The sequence below is a fragment of the Lactuca virosa genome, chromosome 5 (genome assembly GCF_052849685.1).
Source record: "Lactuca virosa cultivar CGN04683 chromosome 5, Lactuca_virosa_CGN04683_v6, whole genome shotgun sequence".
Lineage (NCBI taxonomy): Eukaryota > Viridiplantae > Streptophyta > Magnoliopsida > Asterales > Asteraceae > Lactuca > Lactuca virosa.
Genome location: NC_136430.1, coordinates 389,096,262 through 389,104,073, shown reverse-complemented (window position 1 = coordinate 389,104,073; position 7,812 = coordinate 389,096,262).

Sequence of the window (7,812 nt, the reverse complement as noted above, 5' to 3'; positions counted from 1 at the left end):
GGATGTGATGCAATCATGTCAAGCTCTTTCCCTTGGAACCGGAAGTACCTGAAACCATAAACATAAAACTGTAAGCACAAAGCTTGGTGAGTTACCCTAAATACCACATACCATACATACATCGGGCCCCACCCGAAATTCATCGGCCCCCACCTGGAATACATAATGGGCCCTGCCCAACATACATACAAACACATGCAATAGACACAAAGATAGCTAGCATCCTACAAACATAATCCAACAAGCCGACATTAGTGCCTTTGACCCGCAAGTACAGTGAAGAGACTCACCTCAATTGCTAACAGCTAAATCTCGCACCTGAGCTGCTGGTATGCGAACCTCCTCATACTATACATATCAAACCAAACCCTAATTAATAATTAAGGTAATCATCCCAAATCAACAAGTCCAACTCCAAGATCATTCCTTATTTGGGAAAAAGACCATTTTTCCCTTCCGATTCCTAAATCCTCACAGTTAACCAAAAGTCAACAAGTCAAAAAGTAAAATGTTGAACTCCTGTTGACCTATGCATGGTGTACTCCAAGCTCCATGCCCTACTTAGGAGCCTTATGCAGAAATCGGGCAATTGGTAGGCTACGCCCCGTATAGCCAGGTTTACGCCCTACATAACCTCACTGATTCACCAATTTCTCATTAAGTCCTTAAAGCCTAAAGACTAAACGTCCAACTCACATATCTTTATCTAAGGGATGTCTTAACTGATAAAGTCATCAACTTTAAGTTTTTTCATGGCTTAATAGAGCATAAACTCAATCGCTAGATCTAAAATACTCTCTAAAGTCTAAAATCTCATGCATGGAAGAATGGGGGTGTCCAAGTTCCCATTTTTATGACTTCACAAGCTTATAAATGGCTAGAAATGGCGCTCAAGAGTTATGGGGTAACTTATACTCACAAGAACCAAGTTCAAGGAATAAAAACACATAAAAACCCAACAACTTAACAAGATCTAACAAATAAACCACCAAGGTGAGAGCTTTTTACCTCCTGAAGAAGCTAAATGAAAAGAAAGGTCTGGATACAAGCAATAAACTCCCAAGAGCTCCTTCAATGATCTCCTTCTTCACAAAACACACAAAAGAATACTCAAAAGGCTTAAGATCCTCACAACATAACTAGGGTTTTGTTACTTCTGGAAATGGGGGTGGAGGTTGAGCATAGGGAGGCTCTCAAGAACTTAAAGTCATTTAAATAGGGTCTAAACCCTAAAAATTAGGGTTTGAAAACCATAGCCTTACGCCCTATATACGGCTAGTACGCCCTATGTAGGGTATAAAACCCTCACATATCACACCCCTTTCTTACGCCATGCGGAGGAAATAAGTTACGCCCCGCGTACGGACCATTCTTGCAAAAATAAAATATGATAAGGTTCTAAATTGAAAATACCTAAAATATGGGTGTTACATAATGGAACTCTTCTGTGATAATGAAGGCGCGATTGCTTTGGCAAAAGAACCAAAGGATCATGACATATCTAAGCATATCGACAGAAAGTACCATTATATTCAACATCGGGTAGAAGAAGGACACCTTCTGGTAAAGAGAGTATTATCAGAGGATAATGTTGAAGATCCTTTCACAAAGGCTGTAAGTAGAGTCAAATATTACCAGCATGCTAGGAGCATAGGTTTAAGAGACTATGTTAGTTTTAGTAGTTAGGTGATATTTGAAACTTGTAAGAAGATAAATGTAATTTATTTGGTGAATGAATAATAGAGAATTATTTATGAGTATCGTACTTGTTTTGGTAAAAAATTAATCAAGTGTAAATCGACCAAATTATATAAGAGGTTGTGGTGTTAGTGCAATGTAAGTGTAAAATAATGATCAAAGTGAGACAAGTGAGTTACAAGGAAAGCACTTGATCCTTTATAGGATCTCCGGCATAAAACCTTGGGAGGTGATAATGATCACCTGCCTTGATGTGTTTTATTGATTTATATCTGAGATTATAAAGATGATGAAGGTAATACGAGTACAAGTGTAATGATATAGCTTATCATGTCTATAGTGTGCTAGATACATGTGTAATTTATAGTCTGGTGTAATTAACAAGAAGTCCGATAATTCAGGGATCCTCTAGAATCAACATATGGATGTTATTTGACTTGGTATTCTGAGTCTTTTGCCTGATTGAGATGACTCTTCGTTGATAATAAGTATTGTGTTGGCTAGGTCTACACATGTGAAAAAATAAAGCAAAAATATAGCCGTTATAAGTGTTAGAAATATTGGTGGTAATAATTAGGATCCTGGGATATATTTAATGATCCTGAGGCTTCAAAAATATTTGGGGATCCTGAATGTGATTCTGGGATCCTGCCCCTAACAATTTCCCCCAAGTTATACATGCGAAATATTGAAGTTAGTTTTCCCATATTTAAAGGTATAATTTTAAAGTAAAATAAAGTAAATAATTCTAACGGATAAGGTAATTTGAATTTTAACGGATAGATTTGTAGTCGTTGGAATAGGTCAAATCACTATTATACATTCCCTTGATTCTTGTATAAATAGGGTATGGAGCTTTTCAATTTCATCAGGATGAACATCCAGATTTGTTATTCGGATTCCGATGTAGTTCGTTGCATTTCGAACATGTTCAGTGTGTTTCGAAATGCGTTATGTGTGTTCGGACTACTAATTTTCATTGTGGAATAACGCAAGATAGTAAAAAAAAAACCAATTCTCTAATACTTTGATACTTACTAACACTAAAAACTACATAATTTGGGCACATTCAAAGTTCAAAGGTAACCTTTAGACCCGTTCTTCGTGTTTCAGACCGGTTCTTTGTGTTTCAGACTCACTTATTTACATATATAATAAAAAATATAAACAAGTAGAAGCAAAGGAGTTAAAAACCATAAAACCTCCAACTCATCGGAATCAAATCCGAATCTTATTTGCCCACTTAGTTCTAAATATGATGATATTCACGTTTGCATTCTATAATAACTTTTGTAATGATATATATCCGGAACCCAATCCCAATCGATATGGGTCTTACCGAATACATTAGTCCGGAATGATCTATTCCAGAGAAGAAGAAGATTAATTTTAAAAAAATTTCAAACATGTATTTTAAAAAAGTAAATCACAATAATTAATAGTTAGATTACTCAATTTCCCATAAAAAATGAATATTTAAAATACTATTGAAACTTAGGGCGCGTTTGGTAAGGGGTGATTAAGGCAGGAAAGGAATAAAGCATTCAAATGGAATGGCAAGACGTGTGTTTGGTTGGAGTAAGGAAATGATATCTCCATTCAAAAGGGAATCACATTCCCCCTGAACACGCTGTTTTCATTCAAGGGGGTACCCCTGATTTTTTTTCATTCCATTCAAGCGCTATTACACATCTTCCCATTTTACCCCTGGTATCTATCATGAACGCAGAAAAATCAGCTAGATATCAATTGATTTCCCTCCAAATCGGAAACAAATTAGCAACCACAATCTCCAAAATCGCATAAAATCAGCCACGTATGGCAGCAGATCGTCTCTATATAGGGTTTCATTCGACCATTCTTAGTACTGGTAATCCCCTTTTTAAGATTTCTTTCAAGTTGATCTGAAGTTATACTCATCAAGAAACGTCATTTGTGAAGGTTAGCATCTCTCTGCCTTTATTTTTGTTTATCTAATTTCTGAATGTGTTCTATTCATTGCGTGTTCTTCTTTCTATGTGCCACTGATATCATATAATTAGAGCTGTAAATTATTGTTTGTATGCTGTATAAATCTGATAAGAAAACTTGAATTTTGTAAAAGGGGGATGAACATATGTTGTGTATATGCCTGTAGATTTAGATTGAATGGGATATAGGATTAACAAGAATCTTTCTAAACGCTAGAATGTTGTTTCATCCCTTTATTCAGGTCAAATCATTAAAACATTTTTTAGCTGTCGTTCTAAAAAGAAAATCATAAAAACTTTACATTCCAACCATATAGCTCTTTTTATTTCATATAGACCCTAAAAACGAAGAGTTCTACACCCATCTTCAGATTCCAAGATGGTGTCATTTCAGGGGGTTTTGATGACAGGTCTGGAGAAAAATCTGTCACAAAATATGCATGCAAGAAAAAGATACCATATCCAGGGATATGTAATTTGTTCATGAAAAAAAACAAACAGACACACACACACACAGAGTTTCCCACCAGTTTGACCTGGACAAAAGAAATATGACAAGTTTGATGATAGATTTACCAAAAAAAACACATAAAAAAACATAGACCATAAATCCAAACACACGACTAAAGTTTAGTTTGACCTTAAGAAACCATGAGATCTGAGTCACAAAGTCTAGTTTCCATCTCATGATATGCATACATTACATACTACTTCATATATAAAAAATTTCCAAACTCAACTCACCTCAAAAGTCAGAACCTTCTCATGTACTTATTCCCAGGACCGATTATGGTAAAATCAGTTGGGTTCCTGTTTAACAAACACACCAGGGTCCTCCTCTTACCTGGCGTACCCGTAACCACCGGACCCGGATCCTTTGACCCACCCACTCCCACCAAGGGCTGACCCACAACAGTCCGCCCAGTCCCACTTGGCATGTCATATGAACCACACCTTTTCGGATTAGCCTCCAGTGCCACCTCAGCTTTAACCATTAATAAATTTTATATGCTTTCAATATTTCATTATTTTACAAAAATTTATTACTATTGCAGTTATGGCTCGCCTTAAAATGAATAGACAAAAAAGAACAAAGAAACTTGCTGCATTTAGTACATTGTGGATTGAGATAATCAGTTTGGTAAATTGGTATTTTCAACTAGTGAGTATTATTATTGCCATACATATATTTATGTGTCCAACTAGACCTCACTACAAGATGTTATACCCAGAGAGAAAGCAGTATATGCAAAGATTAGTGTACGAAAGTGATGAGACTTGTACACAACAATTAAGAATGAATAGGGTAACGTTTGTTAAGCTTTGTCATATGGTTGAGATTGATGGCAAGTTAAAGGCCTCTAGGTATCTCCAAATTGACGAACAAGTGGCGATATTTTTGTATGTTTTGGCCCACCATGTGAAAAATCGTGTGGCGAAGTTTCAGTTTCATAGATCAGGAGAGATAATTAGTAAACATTTCAATAATGTACTCAATGCTGTTATTCGGTTGGAAAAAGAATTGTTTAAGAAACCCGAGCCTATATTAGAAACTTCAACTGATGAAAGATGGAAATGGTTCAAGGTATGTGATAGACCTGGCAATTTCAGACACGAAGACACGAATCTGTGAGAGACACGACACGACACGAATACATGACACGAATACATCTTAAAAATTGAGATAAAGCTTATTTCTCATTGTGTAATCGTATCGTGTCAAATTCGTGGCTGACACGTTTTCATGACACGAATACACGAATTGCCAGGTCTAGTATGTGATTTGCTAAACTCGAGTGTATATAGATTATTCTTGGTTAGTATTCTAATTCTCATACATATTTAATTTTGGCTATAGGGATGTTTAGGAGCAATAGATGGGACACACATAAGTGTACATGTACCAGAGGCAGACAAACCTAGATACAGAAATCGAAAAGGCGAAATTACAACGAATGTACTTGCTGCTTGCACTCCTGATATGCAATTCATTTATGTATTACCAGGCTGGGAAGGATCTGCTGCAGATGGTAGAATACTGCGTAGTGCAATGCTTCGAGAAAATGGATTACAAGTTAGTAAAGGCAACTATTATCTTGTTGATGTCGAGTACACGAATGGAGAAGGATTCCTCGCACCATTCAGAGGTCAAAGATATCATTTGAATACTTGGTTGAATGGTCATCGTCCAGAAAAGGCAGAGGAATATTTTAACATGAAGCACTCACCTGCAAGGAATGTCATAGAACGTTTAAAGATTGATAATGCAACAAGTACCTTTAATGCGGTTTTTGGGATCGAGAGAGATAGAGAAGACCTACGTAAAAAACTTAATTCTGAGATGAAAAAAGTTGTTGGTTTAACTGTCCGTGATTGTAACAAGGCAGTTCGTATGCTTTCAAAGAATGATGAGTTGATGGTAATCTTCTTTACCGTTGAGGATGAAGACAAATTTGAATGGGTAAAGGACTTGCTTGAAGATGATGCTTAACGTTATTTATATGGTTTTTTATGATATTGCAGTTTTTTAAGTTATGAAAATTATGATAATTTTAGTTTGTTAGTGTTGGTTAGACTTTGATATGTTTTTATGAGATAAAGTTTTTTATTATAAATAAAAGTTCTTATTTATATAAACCATTTAGAATAGAAACTACAATTTCCAAATAGATAATGTTAAATTTTATTGAATTCTATGAATTTTGTGTTGTAAGGGTATTTTTGTCATTGTAAATTATTTTTATTCCATTACTTTCTCTTTTTTGTACATACCAAACAACATGGATGAATGAGTCGTTCCATTCCATCAACTAACCAAACATGACAATGGAAGGGTAATGAAACATTCCATTACCTCATCCATTCCATTACTTAGTCAATTCCATTCCACCCAACCAAACACACCCTTAATGATTAAGGTGTAAGTTGAAATTTGATTTAAATCTAATTGATTAGATTAATGAAGTTGCCATAAATCGTCAAACGGATAAATTCAAAATCCCTTTAAAGAATCGTTTTCATAGCACTTGACTCTCTCCACCTCCGAAACCGACTCTACTCCTTCGATTTTATTCCCCCTCTCGCACAACTCCATTAAATCAACCAATACTTCAAGCCCTAATTTACGCCTCTTTTCCTTTTCACAAATTCCCTTTTCTCTTTCCAACAATTTCTTCTTCATTCCAGTGTACGACGTTTTTTATTCCTTTTTCACACGCCGGGATCTGACGTTTCAAATAATGGTCGTCAACGGCCGTCCATTAAAGAGGATGAAAAGAAGAGTAACCGCCGACCTCAACGATTTTCTAACTTTCCCCTCCGGCGATTTGACGCCGACGGCCCCTTTCCGTACCAGCGTCCGTGAGTTTTTGCTACGGCACGCGCTCCTACCCCCGTCGTCGTCTCTCCTACCGCATCTGCTGACGTGGCAGATCCTGTTCCGGGTTGGGGAACAGACGAGCTCCGCCGTGGGCGGTGGTGATGCGTCTGTTTGCCTCGATGTGGTGGAGGAAGACGTGATCAGATGAAGACGTGATCAGATATAGGTCGGTTTATTGCGATCAGTGCCGAGTTGTTGGTGAGTTAACTCAACTCGACCGAATCTGATTCAGTTTGACTCGGTCATCTTTTGCATGTTTTCTTGCTTTTGGTTGGTTGTTGCGTTCTCGAAATATCCAAAATCAAATTAGATCTCAAATTTCTCGTATTCTCAATGCGTCTTTAATATTGCCAGCTGGATTGGCGGGAAAATTGGTGATTAATTAATGATGGTAATTTTGATTTGTATGGCTGCTTAAGCTTAATTAGTGCTAATCATCAATTTTGTCGAAGATAAACTAATAATAAAAATAATTATTTTATTAATAAAATAATAAAATAAACAGTTTTATTATAATAACTAGAAAGGTTACCCCCGCTACGCGGGGGCCAGAAGCTTTCAATGTTGTTTCCGAATTGATAAATATGACAGACATAGAAAGTGTAAGGATGAAAAGTCCGGGCTTTGCCCCGGACAAAAAATGTAAAAGTTTTGACTGCAAGGACCAGAAGTGTGAAAATGGCTAAAGAATTAAAGGGGTAGGAATTAGCAACTTTTTAGAAAAGTGATCAAAGTTGTCAAACCGTTAAAGTTTTGTGGCAAAAC